Source organism: Amblyomma americanum, chromosome 6, assembly GCF_052857255.1.
Source record: "Amblyomma americanum isolate KBUSLIRL-KWMA chromosome 6, ASM5285725v1, whole genome shotgun sequence".
NCBI lineage: Eukaryota > Metazoa > Arthropoda > Arachnida > Ixodida > Ixodidae > Amblyomma > Amblyomma americanum.
This window is the reverse complement of record NC_135502.1, coordinates 24,832,330-24,849,929: the sequence shown is the minus strand read 5'-3', so window position 1 is coordinate 24,849,929 and position 17,600 is coordinate 24,832,330. Positions and strand designations below refer to the sequence as shown.

Genomic DNA, 17,600 nt, shown 5'->3' with positions numbered 1-17,600 from the left:
AAAATAAGAACAGTGAGCCGAGACAAAGTGAAAAAAAGCTGCCATCTCTTAAATTCACGTCCTAGGGGAACTTGCGCTGAAGTTTGCGGTGCCGATTGCAGCGCCATAACACACTGCCTAGCGAGAAGATCAAGCAGTTTTGGGTAGTACTATTAGTACTTTTCCGCGCCACCTTCAGGCGCTTATTGGCGTGAGCCTCCGCGCTCTGTCGAAGGGGCACGTGCCGTGCGTCAGCTATCTGGGCTACGCCAAGAGAAGCTAGGCAATGAATGCTGTCAGCCAAACGCGGGTATCTAATCGCACAGAATGTGTTATCGCGTTTGCAGCGGCCCAAGCGGCTGACAATAGCAGTTTTGAGTAACCGAATGGAACAATTGCAGTGCCACCTTGGCAGCGCAGGTTCCCCCGGGAAACTTGAATGCGACAAGCAGGTACAGCTGCACCCACGTGTCACCCGCACATTAAAAGAAAATAGTAATGGATCAACTAGACGTAACAATATTTAAAGCACTCTTCTTAAGCACACAAACTCTCTAGCGGATACCCTTTTACTAGTCGAGCAGCAGTACATAAAATAATAATTGCTTTTTGGGGAAAGGAAATGGCGCAGTATCTGTCTCATATATGGGCGGACACCTGAACCGCGCCGTAAGGGAAGGGAAAAAGGAGGGAGTGAAAGAAGGAAGAAAGAGGTGCCGTAGTGGAGGGCTCCGGAATAATTTCGACCACTTGGGGATCTTTAACGTGCACTGACATTGCACGGCACACGGGCGCCTTTGCGTTTTGCCTCCATAAAAACGCAGCCGCCGCAGTCGGGTTTGAACCCAGAAACTCCGGATCAGTAGCCGAGCGCCCTAACCACTGAGCCACCGCGGCGGGAGCAGTACATAAAACATCAACCGGTTCGCAAAAAGAACAAAAATATTTCTTTCATAAAGATGGTTGCCAATAAAAACAAAATAAAAATTGCAGTCTGCAGTTTCGCACATGATGATAACACTGCCCATTTAAATTGGATGATGCGCGCAGTTCTCCAAGGTACCCTTCTAATATAAGCTCACATAAGTGCATTTCCTTCCAGCTGACCACGCTTGTCTGCCAATTTTGATATTTCGTTAACCATGTCTTCTACAGGTTGCTGCTCTCGCAAGGCGCTGTTGGACTGCAACCAATTTGCACTCAAAGAACGGAAGTTTGGTATTTAACGAGCGAAAAAAAAAAGTCTCAAGAGCTCTCAGTGATTTGGAAATCCTGCTGAAAAATCAAACTGCTACATAGGCGAGACACCATGTACTGGACGTAATTTATTGTGGTTTTCACGGCAACAAGGTATAATAAAATCCGTGCAGTTTCTTCAGCGAGCCTCCATTAGTTTGATGCGCGTCAAAAAGATGGCAGCCTTTCCGAAACCTGCCACGCAACTGAATGGGAATAGCTCGTGGTAACTCTCCCTTCGTGGACCCGGCTCCCTCAGATACACTCTCTTTCACTCGCAGCCTCAGCGTTCGAGCTACCATCGGTGGCGTTCGAGTGGCGACATTCTCGTCAAGTGAGTCGCTGAGACACCGTCGGCCAATCTTGCCGCCATCGGCTCTACTTGAGCAATGCCCGTGGAGGGCTCCTGGGGCGTGCATGCTGAGAGTAAGTTGCGACGCCGTGGTCCTTAGCACAAGGCCGATGGCCACGCACACGTCCCGTGGCACGTAGACGGCACGTGGCACGGTACTCACACTGCTTGCTCTCTTTTTCTTTATCTATCTCGTCTTTCCATTTTATCCTTCAGGCGTTAACGCCCACGCTGTGGGTCAAAATACTTTCCTTTCTTTGTAACCTAACCTAACCTAACCTAACCTGACCTCTTGTGCAATGGACAGACGTGCAACTCTTCTAGCACCGCACTGGTCTTAGCAAAAATGTATTCTTTATGGACGTTCGGAAAATAAGGAAGGTCGCTATGTCTGTAATTATCTCTTTTTTCTTTCTCCCTCAAAGATACACATGTTTGCGTGCAAGACTGAGTGCCTGTCTTCATTAGTATTAAGCTGCTCGCTCAACCCTTCTCGTTACGCTTTTTTTTTACTGAACGTCTCAGGCAGCTAAGTATGAGGAGCGCGCTCAGAGGAGTTAGTACGAGAGAAGAGAAAGTGAAGAAAGCGATACGATATTATTATTGAAAGCGCTTAGTTGTGCTATTATCTCTGAAATAGTTTCTCCATTTGCGCAGAGCCATGCCATCAGAAGCATCAATATTATCCTTGGTCGCTCGGGGCGAGGATTTTTACCTAAGGCATACACTTTGCGTTCTGCGCCTGAGAAAAAGAAATAGCTAGGTTAAGAAAAACTCCTTGCTGGAGCGTTTCATCAAGTGCGCTGTAACGTGTTCGGGGGCGTTATACTCACGCGATCATCGCTGAATATGAAAGTGCCACGTTGCGTTTTCCAACGAACTTTCCCGTTCACTCCATTACAACCTGCCAGTCAAAAAAGCGCCCCTCATGCATCCTAGATACATACAGAAACCAGGCGTAGTATACACCGCAGCTTGAATGGATTTAAAAGAAAGAAAGGAAAGAAAGAAAGAAGGACGTAGTTTGCTGCTCACTTCGCCAGCTTAGATTGTGTGTACCACAAGCTAACATTCTGTTTTCAGTGCGGCAAATAAAATATTCTGTAAAGAGCGTGATCACAACAATAATTATTGGCATCTAGTTAACATTTGCGCTACTCAACAAAACATCGCCACAGAAGCAAATGGAACAAAAAATAAATAGGGTTACAGAACACGTAAATGTTTTTCAAGGTTCAACAAGTGAAAAATTATTTAGAGCGCGGAAATTTGTAACACCACTCATATCCACTTCACCGACTCATCCCCCCCCCCCCCCCCCCACCCGTCCAAACCTCACCTTTGCGTAACTAGCCACAAAGACTAAATGAAAAAATATCGGTGTACTAAGATATCGGTACGCTTTCACGAAGCGAAGGGGATGGAATCAATCAGGGGTCCCTAACAAAGACATCTTTCGTAGTTGCCATTTGTGCTGAGGCTCGAGCCGACCACTATCCACACGGCCCTGAAATGCCGAGTCCATTCAACTGCAGCATGATCTGAGTGCCGGAAAGCGTAGACAGCATAAACAGATCCTCTGTTAAGATTCACGCTTGCTTATTTGTTTATCCTGGTGCCAAATCTTGCCACAAGAGTATTGAATGGTTTAGCCAGGTTATTGCAGGCACTGGCAGTCTTAGTTCGCTAGATTGTACTACCAACACACACTCCGCAGGGGAAGTATCTACAGTTCAAAGCACTGAACAAACGTACCGACAAAACATGGCGGAAAGACGCTTATTTCCCTTCATCGCCGCGAAAACACGCAGGCTAGCCGAGTTTGCGCACAGGCAGGATCGAATAAAGAGTCATTAGCAATGCTTCAGAGGGGCGGCGTTAACAATACGGTAATGGAAGAACATACGAGAAGAGAGGGGAAGAAGAAAGATGCGAAGGGGAAAGAAGGGAAAAAGTGAGAAGCGCACGGGTGATTTGAGCCGCTCCCCAGCGTCGCTAGGAGATCGCACTTTTCCCGCGGGTGAGCCGTCGATCGTACAGCGTCGGCAGAAAGCCGCCGCGATTCGGTCGGGCGTGTGCGAGCAGCGGCGGCCGAGGTCGCTTGGCGTGCGTTCGCGGAAACGGCGGATTTGTTCTCCGCGAGTTTGGGGAAGGGGGCAAGGGTGTACAGGCGCGAGCGTTGAACGGGCGCAGATTACTGTAGCACCCCCTTCTCCCTTTTCCTTTCCCTATCCTCCCGATGCTCCCTTTTATTGACCGGAATCCAGCGCGCGCATTACCGGCGGCAACGCGTTTCCTTTCACGATCTCGCTGCTAACCACTCGTTGCGGATTGTTCTTTTTTTTCGAGCCTTATCGCCGCTGTAGCTTGGGCTGTTGATGCCCCGATGTTAGCGAAGCTGGCTTGTGCTATCGACTCGCAGACGTGTTGCTAGCAGTGATTGCTCGCTCGTTCCACTAACTCTGATAGTGTTCTCAGACCTCGCATGAACCCATCGACAAAGCATCTCGCGATACTAAACTACGACTGGCCTTTTTTTTTTGCTTCGTTTAATTTTGTTTGGGAGCTGGAAGGCGCTGAACTGACGACGTCGCTCGCTCGGCTACAGCTTTCAGAGCATACCGCAGAGCTCGGCTGATGCCACGGGTGAGAAAGGGCTCCAACACGTAGAGACTGATCACACAATAAGATAAAAGCCGCCCTCCCGCAACCCCCCTGCCCCCCACCCCCCAAAAAAAAAACACTTTTTAACAGCGAGTCTAAATCAACGAACAGATTGAGCCCATGACAAAGGTTTTTCAAAGCAAAATGCTAAAGAACTCCATCTCCATGGCTCCGGCGAAAAAATGGTCGACCAAGGCGCTCAACAACGTGCCAAATGCAGAACTATAGGTCGCTTCTTAGAGTTCTGCAAAGAAATGCGTTGTGCCTGCTACTTATTCCAACTGAGTAGAAACGCGCAGACTGGCGCTGAACGATAAGAGAAACAATTTTTTTCGTAATGATAGGAAGGGTAAGAAATGTATTCTAAACGCAGGAGAGAAATCAAATGACAATGTAGCACTCACGGGTGCAGAAATGTTTTACTGAGAAAGATATAACGGCAGCGACACACACACACACACACACACACACACACACACACAACACACACACACACACACACACACACACACACACACCACACACACACACACCACACACACACACACACACACACACACGCACACACACACACACACACACACACACACGCACGCACACACACACACACACACACACTCTCTCTCTCTCTCTCTCTCTCTCTCTCTCTCTCTAGGTACGGTAACGTTGAGAGGTCAGATTCAAAAAGGATATGTTTACATCTTTGAGGGGCCTTACACAACTTTTCGATCATGACGGCAACTGACCGGCGCATGGATGCAATCGATCAAGATAAGTTTTTTTTAAATAAAAGTAAGGTTGAGACCCGCACCGAGAGAGCGGTAAGAGTGAAACGCCTGGAATGCACGCGAGGGTGACATCACCTGTTTTTCTCTATTTTGCATGAAACTTTGCGGCGCATGATGCTTGCCAATGTTTCCTAGAGGTCCAGCTAACTAGCGCCAATGCATCTAACCATTAATTCACTTATTCCCTTCCGCCTAACTGGTCGTACATAAAAGCAAGTGCGTACATCGAAATCGAAGGCATTTCCTTTTCCGCGAGACTGAACGAAGCGGCGAACATACGTTTCGGCGAAGTTGCGGCTGGGAAAAAAAGGCCCGTGGAACTTGAATGTATTTCTCATGAGTCAGCACCGGTAACGAGCTTCAGGGTGCGGCAGCACGACCCAGTATTGCAACCAGCAATTATGGCTGGGGAAACGCTGGAACCTTTTCTGCACGCGGCTTCCTATTTAACGCACACGCTTTTGGGCTTCGCAGTCTTTACTTGCCGGTGTCACAATGCAGCAGGTCGCAAGGTGTCTTTGTTGTGTTTTCTTTAAATATTGTTCCCTCCCCCCCCCCCCCCTTCTTCCACGCGTCACTCACTGCGCCAGTGCACCAGAGCGCAGCACACCAAGGATCCGTATGGGAACACAATAAAGGCGCCATCACAATGAAGTCCTTTTGATTTTACTTCTACGAGTATGTGACTCTACACTGTACCAGAGAAGGGAAGGAAAGAGGCACTGGTTATGACATTCATGACAGAAGTCAACAGTCACCGTAACCAAGAATCATAGGGGATATATTTTTAAACATATGGCGTTCATCAATGGCAGACTATTGAGGTAATTATTCTAAGATAATTTTTAGAAACAGAAAAAAAACAGCCACAAGACGCTTGTGGGATCCGAACCCACTACCTCCGAGTTTTCGTATGTTCAATGCTGTAGGGTAGAACACGCCTATTCTACGTATTTTCTTCTCTGTGGTATGCCGTATGCCGTGTTATGAAATGTACAGGCAGCGTTAGGGATTGCGGAAATTTGTGATATTGTTTCCGTTGTATTTTTTTTTCATTATAAGCGACGCATTACTTCAGCTGTGTTTCATGTCGGTTATATAATAAACAATTGATGCCACCTTGTGAGAAGCGTCAAATAAAGCCCAAAAAAGATAACTGTGACCCGGTAACAAAACTGAAGAATGCTATTCGGATAAGGAGAAATAAAGGACGCTGTTCTATTAACGCTTCCATGGAGCGGTCTTCGCGATATTTATCAAAACTGAAAATAAAGCGCGCTTATGCTCGGCCTGACTCAGCTAAAATATTTTGTAATTGCAATTCTCGTTTCAGTTCGTGCTGACATTAGATGCTATAATTATAATCGCGGTGATATGCTCTTCTGTACTAGCTAGTTCTAGTCTAATTATTAAATTTCATCAGTGTTGTCTGCACCGGGAAAACCATTCTCGGTGCTGAAAAAGCTCTATGTGTTCCTGTGCTTGAGAAACTATGTTGTGCGTCTTTGTCTTTTCAGTTACGCCAGTTCAGCTATACAAAATGCTCGTTGCAGGAGAACAGACACGCCGTGGTTAAAGACAGCGTCACAAGAAACAGCTAAGCTTCACCAGGAAGGCCACTTTTGCCACTACATTGTGCGCCACTCCTCTCGTCAGAGTCCCATACAGAGCCTGTGCAAGGCGGCATCTTCTGCAAGCTTCAGGTGTGCTTCTTTCATATTGTACCGCTTTCGATGAGACAAAATTTAGAATTCTTATCTGCATTTTAATGAAGCATCTCCTCGATCCGACGCGTAGCGTATTCTAGAGGGAGCAGAAATGTCGGAAAGCTCAAATGTGTTTACATTCCCAGAAAAAAAAAGGCGAATGTTTTGAAGTGAAGAAACTCTGTGGTTTTAAACCAACGGTTAGATTTGAACTGAAAATAATGATCGAGAAAACATAGGTAGTCGACATGTGAGAGGCGCCGAGCCGTTCAACCTGTGCCTGCCGCTTCCCTTGTCATGAGCAGTACGGTTTTCAATTTGCAGCCGAATCGGTGAAATTTATTATTGCTCGTTTTTACACACGCAGGGCTTGTTTATTGCTCCATTATTTTCTTGTACACGTAAAAGCGAGATGGAGAAAGTTTATTGTACTCAAAAGGATGAAAATGGCTATCAGAAAAGCCAGAAACTTCGCCTTGCTTCGTTTTTGAACACAAATGAATAAACTTGGACGGCGGCATTGAAGCTTGCAGTTTGTTGAACTGCTTGTTTTCGACGGCACCAGTGATTGATGGTGCTTACTTCAGTTTTTGATTATATTTACTTACATGGGCTTTTTTTTTGTCTCATGTCGAAGCCGTTTCAAAGCCATTACTCTTGATTTAGAGTACTCAAGCGAAAGAGGTTGATGCAGATGTTTTCATTCTTTTTCATAAAACGTGCATTCAGGTTTGTGCAGAACTGAAATATTGAAATCGCCTGTTTCGTACAAGAATATACACTTGCAACCTTCCAATGTTGATGCCCGATCACGCTGTTTTACGAAAATGTGCCCGAGAATAAAGGAAACTTGGCCATTCACATTATTTGTTGAGTCACGCTCTAGTCACAAAAACACCCTTGATGCTACACAGAAACGCGCCGAATTTGTAGCCCAAAAAAGTAAACCGTTTTGCTTCTTGAATGGGAAGACCTCGCTTTGGTTGCGTGCATAGGTTAATGTGCGTGTTTCTATTCTTTCCCAAACAATCAAACTTCTGAAAATTAATTCCTTTGCGCTGTCCAACACGCCGCACTCCTTTCAAGCACATGACCAACAGTGTTTTGCTGCTGTTTTCGAGCTAAAGAGAGAACAACATTGGGCTTTATATATCGAAGCAGCTGCAGGCGCCAAGAACGTGGTCAGAATTGATGCATTTGTTCTGGTCACGGTCATCTTTTAGCGCGAAGAAAAAAGCGTATCTCCGGCGAGCAAGAACGGAATCGAGGAAGGAAAATAAAAAAAGCGCGTATTCTATTTTCCATCGTGGCATATGTATTCCGAACCACGCTTGATTCGTTTAGATGCGTGAACGTGAGCTTTTTCTTAAGCACGCTACGATGAAAACGCCCCTCAAGGGTGAAAACTGAAGTTGCCGATCGCGTTTCCCTTGTTTACAACTTCTCAGTCAACCTAAACGGAAAACGTGGCCACTGAACAAATATAAAACAGCGCAATGCTCCCGTTTTGGCGTGCGCATAAGACGCTGGCATCAGAAAGTTTTCGATGTCGTGTCTGTGAAACATTTCTCGATGAAAATGATTCAATGCCTGTCAACGAATGACCGCTCTCAGAAACAAAGGCCCACGATATTGTGACTTCTACGCTTACTTTTTTTGCTCGTTTGAAAACAATAATATGTTAGTAGGATGCCGTCACAATTTTTGGAAAGAGTTTACAGGCAACACTATTCGCCTTTTACTTCTGATATTACCAAGCTACGCTAGCTTACCCGGTCGCAATTCTATATGCATGCCTAAAATTTCCTGCCACAAAGCGAGTGTCTGAGAGAGAGAGAGAGAGAGAGAGAGAGAGAGAGAGAGAGAGAGAGAAGGCAGGGGCGTTAATCAAAAGTGTAGTACGATTGGCTACCCTGCAATGGTGGAGAAGGATGAGGGGATCGAAAATAGAGAGGGAAGACCTGAGGAGCATGAACGTAAGGTAAACAAATGCTCGCTGTGAAGTCACAACCTGAAGCCAAAATAGGGCGTCCCAAGGTACCGAAACAGCGCTTTGTAGGCCTTCAGGGCAGTCGATCGCTGTGGATATACACCCTAAAGGTGTTGCTTTCCGTGAAAGGGCGAGGATTGAGGCAGTGTAGAGCACTGCATATGTCTTTCGGCGCTAAACATACGATATTCACACAGTAGATGTTATATTTCCTCAGAGCCATATGTCGGCCATGACATTGCGGAATGCGTACTGCTTTGGAGAAGCAAGACCGAGCCATGGACTGCATTGCAATATTCCTTCACGTCGGGGTAAATTAGGCGGGAGACGAAGGCGTAGTCCAAGGTTCATTGTATTGAGGCAACGATTGTAAACCTCGCCCGTGTTCCAAGCGGGCATATTTTGGGTGCCGCGCAAGCCTGCGAAGCCTACGCGTTGTGTCAATCTTTGATACCGGGATAGTCGCAAGACGTCCGTCGCTGTGGAGAGAAGGGGCGGCTTCGTCTGCGCGGTTGTTTCCTGTGGTGCCGCAGTATCCTGGCAGCCTTTGGAGAGTATACCATGACCTGTGGTTATTTCAACGCGGTAAACTGCGCAAATTTCTGAGACCAGTTGTCTAGAAAGCAGTTTAGCGCAAGGAACGGGACGAGAGAGGGGCACACCACGAGCGCTACTAACAACGAAGATTTTATTGCAACGAGGCAGTAAATAGGAAGGATGTACACAGAAACAAACAGAAAATTAAAATAAAAAATCGCAGCCACAGCAGATGTGTGTACATCCTTCCTATTTATTGTCTCGTTGCAATAAAGTCTTTGTGATTAGTAGGGCACATGGTGTGTCCCTCTCTCGTCACGCTTCTTTCGCTAAGCTGTTTTCATGGATAACCAACTGGCCCAAATTCACATTGTCTCGAATTGCGCAGGCAGGGAAATATATGCACTCGAAGACAGTGTGATCTGTTCAGCTTCGAGAGCTGCACTTTGCAGTATATGTACTTGATAATGTTGCAGTTGACTATACTACTCAGTAACTTCTACAGCCGCACTTTGCAGTATATGTACTTGGTAATGTTGCAGTTGCCTATACAGCTCAAGAACTACGTATTTGGCATAAATTTGTACTTAAACACGAACTAAACCACTCCTTTTCCCGCTGCCAGGCAGAACGGTTCCAAAAGAAGAAGGCATCCTTGACGCATCAATCCACCCTCGGCAATCTAACCAGGCTTTCCTGACCGCTTCTCGCTATATAACGAGAGTATCTTCCACAGGAAGATAGCGGTGGTGTAGGCTCAAGTCATGCAGATTATCCTCGCAACCGACGAAGGCTGCCGACACCAGCGTCGCCGCTCCGCCGCCGTCCTGCCTCTTTTTTTTTTACGGTCATGGAAGTCTGGTTACTCTTGGAAAAGAGGGTACATCCTAATGAAAAAGAAGGAAGGTGAATGGGTGACATGACATATAATTATCGACGATCTACTTACGGCACTATGTCTGCGATGACCATTAGTCCGGATGTTCTGAAAAATAAATTGAAAATCACATTAGGCAAGGTCACCAGTATCTTGCATTATTAACCCTTCGCTGAGCACGCTGACCTAATGAAAAACAAGTCGAGGAAAACTAACAACGCTGTTATTTCTTCTGTGTATGTGTTTAAAGGAATGGTCAGTGTACTGAAATGGCTCCCCTTTATTGTCACTACAGGAAAAAAAAGAAAGAAATGTTATCGACGGAGCCACAGCAACGTGTGGAGCATCAAGGTAAGGAAATTTGTTTGGATACGGGGTCTCGGCTGACGCAAAACAGGGGCAGGTAATTCACTGGTCATTGTAGTAGGCCTTTATTAGTGCTGGGCATACTTCATCCGATCACTGCTGATAGTTCAGCCGATTACAATGATGATGATGTTTATGATAAGCTGAACCGAGCTTTTTCTCAAACTCTCGAGATGAGCCAAGTTACTCAGACCCAAATATTTGCTTGCGCATGTTAAAATGATGGCTATACCACATAGCATACAAACAAAAATTACGATGCACGACTAACATTCCTCTGTTCATGAAGGACAAGTGCCACTGAATTTGCAGAACGTGTCGAATGGCACCAAATGTGATCGAATTTAGGAACCATAAAGACAGGTGCTCTTCTTTCTTGTCTATTTTTTATAAGGAGGCGGTGCTATTGAAACGACCTTACAGCTTAGTTTAACTTAATTCCCTCAGAAACGCGCCCCAAAATGCCTAGATGTGGCTTAAAATAACGTAATAGAGGCTATGTTCGTAAACAGAACAGAGCGTGATAGGCCGCTAGGGTTAGCGTCACTGGCTGGGTGCTGTCCTGAATTCCAGGTAATGGTTCTTGTTTATTTTTCTTTTGCGTTTTGTCCTGAGAAGAAAAAGATAAAGAGGAAGAAAGAAGGCAAAGTTATTAACCAGAAGGGTGTTCTGGTTGGCTACCTTGCACTGGGGCAGTCTTCCTAAGTGATTTGAAAGCTAAAGGTGCAATCCACGGAGAGTATCTTTCTTAACTGAAAGCTATAAAAAGCTGTGCCTCGTGTTTTCTAACGTTTAAATTGCACCTGGGGCAGAAAAAAAAATCTTCTCTCTCCTTTTGACATCATTTTAAAAGGCTGGAAGGCTGAAAGATACTATGTTTGATAAAAACTTCTAATCTACTCCCATCCTTTAATTCCACGCATGTGCCACTAACACGCTTTCGTTGACTAGGCCTCAAGCATAGCACTCTCCACTCTCAAAGCACAAATCTTAATATAGACGTTCTGGTTGTGCAACACTGATGGCCACAACGAACGAACTATTTCGCAATTTACGCAGTCCATGGTGCGAAGCGCGAAGCTATATTTAACGCACCCTGCAGCTGATTTCGGCGCGAATCTTATATAAGGGCGCAAAACTACAGCTCCAGAACAGCACGCTGGGAAAGTATATATAGACCAACTGTGTACACGTGTCGGGCGTGTGTTTCGGGGACGTATCCAACAAGTGCAGCTAGCGAAATGCGCCTGCCTTCAGCATTTTCGCTGCCGCATTCTTTTCACGTTGTTCGCGAGAAACTCCGCAAATGGCCGCTGCAAGAGGGCCGGCCGCCGCTGCGCCGGCTTTGGAAAAAGCAAGCGCCGCTGCGTGACATGCGGTGCTCCTAATGAGGTGCGACCAAGCGCTCGCTCGTTAACGTCGCCTTAGCCACTCGTTAGCATACCCGAGCCCATCTGGTCCGGATGCGGGCAGCGTACTAGAACCTACTCGACGGGGCCCCAAGTACAGTGCGTGGCCTCAAACAACAACAATCACAAAAAAGGGAGAACGAAACGAGACCGAAATAAGAAAAAAAGAAGTAGGAACACCACCGACTGCGCGAATAACACAAAATGACACAATAAAAGAATAAAAATATAAATACGTACACGAGAAGCGTGGTTCCTAATAGAGAGCGAACAGAGATCAGGAAAAGAAACACAATGAAGCACAAACGCGGGAGTTGCAAGTAGCTTGCTTCTTCGGGAAGTGACCATGCGCGCTCGGGTGAGATGAGAAACTTGGTTAATAAAGTAAGACGGAAGAGATGAGAAGGTGTTAAGAGCAAAACTAATAACAAAGCTGGCTTTCGCGGCATGCCTGCTAATTCTAAGAAGCGCGGCGCCTTAAACGCGATATTAATCGTAATCTGCTGAGAGCTTTGCTTATGAACGGCTGAACGAAAACAAACTCTACTCATAGCTGCTTGCAGGTTAATGTTGTTTATAACATTATTTCTCGTGCTAGTGCATATTTTTTTTGTTTCTCAAGTTCAAGTCCCAGCCCTCAGACTTTTAAAGGTGCTGTTGTAAATTAAGAGCAGCTGCCCATGAGAAAAACGTTCTGCTTGAATCGTTCCTACATACCTTTACGGGTAATTAAGAAATAAATGTGGCTTGTATTTAAACCGTCGAACGCACGCATAAAAACACGCGCAGAGGTACTGCCTTTCGAAATTACTGTATTGAGCCTAAATTCAGTCTTCTCACACCTTGCGTCCTGTGGGAACCTTTGTGTGCTTTGTATTCCAGCTATTTTCCGAGCAAGACAATCAGTTGCTTCTGGTGTTGAAATTGAGGAAATAAAATTATGGAATGCTAATAAAATTGTAGTTAAAACTTTTTTACGCACCCATATATAGTAAAGGGAAACATAGACAGCCTTACCACACTGAAGCCCCATTCTGATTTGTTTGCCCTATTTTTTTTTTTGAAAACTATAGCAGTTCAAGTGTGTCTACCTTAGCAACACTATCAGCAACTGTATCAACTGAAAATTCAGCAACACTATCCTTAAAATAAAGCATTCCACCGCCTGAGAAGTGGAAAAAGTTGTAGCACGACACGGCATTTATTTTATTTTCCACGCTCACCCTACAACTTGGCGACTGCCATTTTCATTTCTCACGTGCAGGCTCCGTTATCCCTGTTATGAGCAAACGTTTTCTGAGGACCCAGATGTGGAGAAAAATTAGTCGCTATGTGAATTAATATCCGCCATCTTCTACATACGCGAGTAGAGTACAGAAACCAAAAGCAGGCAGCAGAAAATGCGTTTATAAATCACGTGGAGAAACTATCTGTGACACAGTGCCTTCATGAAATTTCAGAAAATCTTATTTCTCTGGAATGTCTACCGATAGATCTTCTCCCTTTCCCTGTCTGAAAGATATTTTACCTAATATTCAGCAATAGAAGAAATAAAAAAAATAAATAAGTTAAACTTTTTTTGCTTGTTCAATGAACATTTTCCTACCTTCAGCTTGTGTGCTAAATCTGCTAGTACCTTTTGTACAGGAATCTGTAGTTTCGGTGGGCCGCAAAGACCGACTGGTCTTCGTTCATCAAGTTAGAGGGAATGTCTGAATTACAGGTAAGTTTTAATATGGCTCAGATCATTCATAAGCACTAGTTGCCAGAGAGTGTTCCCGACTGTACGCGAGATCAATTTTCCACCTTGAACAGTGCTACCTGTTAGAAAAAGAAATGTTGCATCTCTTACTTTTTGTTCCCTCTCACGACATTCTACTAAATAATTTATCAGAGGCTCAACACTAACGTCGCTGTGGCGACAGCACTTTTTACTCAGGGTATTAAAGAGTATAGGGAATGAAAATTGTTGAAGACAAAACTCCCTAATGATGGCGCATAAGTTACGAGAAAGAGTTGATTACTGAAGGACACGCTAATTACCTAGCCGCGAGGCCCTTTGATCAGCCCACGCTTCTTTTATTTCACGCGCACGCTAACGCGCCTCTCACAAGTTGCCTTCGCCAAAGCATAAACGGTGTTGATGCTCACTCTTTCATGCTCCTGGGTGCATCGGGCCACCCCACCGTGGGTATAATATCAGCAAACAGTACGCTCCACACGGGCAGGCCTTGCTCGGGTTATCAGCAAAAGGGGAACTGCGTTCTCTTCTTTTATCTGGGATGATTAATAACACCGCGCGAGTCGAGGAGTTTATTCCGGGAGAAGCAGCAAGGCGGACGTTTTTTTCCCGTTCGGCGGTCCCGGTCGGTACCTTTCTTTGCGAAGCGGAGTCTGCACTTCAGTTAAAGCCATAGCTGCTCTTCTCTTGCAAAGAGTGGATGTGGTTGTGCGGCTCTCAATGCACGCTTTGATGAAGTCCTGCTTTCAACCAGCGTCCCGGTTATGTAAAGTTAAGCGCCGTGGAGAGACCTTACTATTTACTTTACGCGGGATACCGCGCAAGTTGAGTCCACATGAAGACGCAGAGTACGCCCAGTTATGAGAACGGGTTCTTCGAAGCGCGTAAAAGGAGGCTAATGAAGCGAAGCAAGAGAATGCACTGAGCAGAAAGGGGGCATTGCTGAGAGAATTTGATGACATATGATAGAAAAGCGAGCAGCGTGAAGAGAAGAATAGGGAAGCGCTGGCGAAAGGCCCGCACCCTCACCTAATGGTAAGGGAAAGTATAGCAACACATGCACACATAAAGATACGAAGGTAATCCAAGCAGAAGAGAGAACTTGAGGCTAGAAAAGGAATTTCGGCGGCCTTGCAAAGAACGGCTCCTTTCAGGCAGTGTTAGGACAACATGGCAAGGCAATATAAGCATAGTTCTCGTTCTCTGGTCTCCGTGGGTCGGGTAAGATGCTGTGTACGTGCAGCGCTGTTGAGTGAAAGGAACTGCAGTCAAAAAGACGGCCACTGCTCAGCACTGAGTAGCGTAGCACAACAAAGGCCAAACCAGCGAGGAAATAACGTGATGCCGTTGGGTTATTACGGCACAATGGGTTATTATGGCACTTTTTTTTTTTGCTCGCGTACGCCGCTGCTCATGTATACCTTTATATCGAAAGCGAAAAAACACGCTGGATAACCGGAGAACACCAATGGCCGATGAAGCAGTAGCCTAACGTGTAGGTTTTCTCGGTATAGATAGAGTCTGGTATTTTGTTCGCCATCATTCGGTGATCTCCACTTCCCTCTTGACCATCCAAAGCCGATTTGCCTCTTTCGTAGTTTTTTTTTCGTTTTCATGCAACCGCAATCGAAAAGCTCGCGCCATCACTGGCAGGCCGGTCCCCGAGAAACGAAGGAGGCTCGCTGAACAGCGAGCAAGTCGGCGAGCGAGAGGAGACGGAGGTCGGATTGTCCGGAGCATCGGCCCGGAACGGTGTGTCCTGAATGTGGGATTCCGACAGAATGGGTCATATTGGCGCGCGCGCCTACCGTCTCCCGAGGCTCTCTGCCTTTCCGACGTTTGGTGGCTCCTCCAACGACGGCGGTGCTTGCTCACAGGTGCATGTCGATCTCCATATAGCGGGCCAGGGTGCAGATAAGGAATCCCGCTGTTCCCCCGTAAGTACAGCGGCTATTTTCTCCCTTCCCCCTTTTTTTTGCAGCGTTGATCGCATGCACATTGGCACTCATGCGATCGCCCATAAGCGTAAGCCAGCACAGAGAAGTGACGGTCATCGGCCCGCCTTCTCATCATTGATGGGGATGGGTGCTGGGAGCGGCACGCATAACGGATATGCTTTCTTTTTTTTTTGTGGTCCCACTGTCATCGTTATGTCGGTTGTTGGTTGGCGGTGAGTGAACGACCCCGGTCGTTTGCAGGCCGGCTTTTGTGGTCAGCCATGGCTGGAGCGTAGGAGGCACTCGCCAGCTCGTGAAAAGCAAGCGCATTGCCTTTACGAGTGCGCGTTAGCCCCCTCCTGATTGCTTCGGGAAGCTGAAGATGTAAATCGACAGGATATGGCCGCGCGCCATTCAATATTAGGCTCCACATTATGTGTGCCGCCGCAATGAAGATATGATCACTGCTCCCTCTCTTACATGGCTATCAACAGTAGGATGATGTGTTCTTTTTTTCTATATTGTGGTCATAATTATGCCCAATATTACTTTGATTGCATTCTGCGTTTGGGGATTTGTCGACGTGGCCGTACTCAATTCGCGGTCTCGTTCCCTGATGGGAGTATGAAAAGGTGGAAGAGCAAATTACCAGCTTAACGTCAGAAGAGAACACTTTACGATGTGCATTTTATCACTATGCGGTATTGCATGAATCGGCACAATAATATGATAGTTTTAAATGGGACAAAAATGTCGACTGCATTAAAATCGGGCTTCGTGGGAGCAACGCGATGGTGCTTGCAAGATCTTTTAGGAATGCAACAAACTTATTAAATGCTGTTCTAAGGTTCTGAAGTAGAAACAAAAAGCGCTAATCTTAGTACACGACTTAGACAGTCAGAAAGAGCAGCACAGGATCAGAAAAAAAACTGAACGCATTAATGAAGTGAGTCCTGATCTGAACAAATCTAGGACATTTAGTCTACCTACGCGGGAACGTTTCTTTACGATCTTGTATGACAGTATATTACGTCTCTAAATTTCTAGCGTGCTGAATTCAAGCGCGCTTTCAGTAAAGTAGACTTTTTCGTTTTGTTTCTCACGCACCTTAAACCTGCTAAATACCTGAGTACGGCCGGCAGACTACTGAATATGCCACCGAATTTCTTACGACAGCCATGATCAAAAAGAAACACTACATTATTATGCATAGTAACTATCACTAAGCGCTTGCCTTTGCCTTAAGGTGGTTGGTCTACCTGGCTGAACTAACGAGTTCGTTCTTTATTTAGCCTCCAGGATTACTAATGCCTAGAATTACCTGCCTCCCTTGATATTCTGAATAAATTCGCTTCTCCATCTGAGATTTACATCTAAGCAGCAGTTCATTCCAAGTATATCCTATGCATTTCCAAATTCAATTTTAAGACTAAATATCATGTCGTCTTGCTTTTCCTCTCCAAGCTATTCTGCTGGAGTCTTTGAGGCCGGAATTTATTCATATAAATAACATAAATACCTTTCTGTAATAACTCACAACAGCGTTTTACTTACTTTTACTAATCCAATATACAGGGATAGAGGGGAAAGTGTAGATCACGTTTGTTACAGTTAAAAATAATGACGTGGCTCTTGTAACAGTTATTTTAGTGTTAGACTCGCGTAAATGAATAATTAGGTATTTTTAGAGTCTAGGTAATGCTTCATCACTCTGTACTATTACGTTGTTAAGGCGTAACCAAAATGGGTTATAAAGGTGTCGGGGCTCGTTTTCAGAAATAAACTGCTTTCGCAGAATCATTATTTCAACATGCTTCAACAAACCGGCCGCTACACTGCAACTATGAATAACAGGCATTACACGTAGCACTTTAATTCCTTAGGCGCTAGCAACCAGTAGCGAGAACTTTCTTGCCCAGATACAACCGTGTTTCCTCGGTTAGGTTTTAAACGTAAGGATAGTGTAACAGCGCTTAGAGCTATTTAGTAACTGCTTCTTTACGAGCTTGCAGTGCTGT

General features: G+C 45.6%; 1 protein-coding gene across 5 annotated transcripts in view; it reads right to left on the bottom strand.

The window, feature by feature from the left end:
- The window catches only part of LOC144136458 (protein turtle homolog B-like), a 356,448-nt gene that overhangs the window by 177,121 nt on the left and 161,727 nt on the right, over positions 1-17,600 (bottom strand). For all 5 annotated transcript variants that reach the window (XM_077668793.1, XM_077668797.1, XM_077668795.1 and 2 more), the window contains exon 3: positions 10,202-10,237. The gene's annotated coding sequence lies outside the window, so the exon portion shown is untranslated. The remainder of the gene's footprint in view (positions 1-10,201; positions 10,238-17,600) is intronic.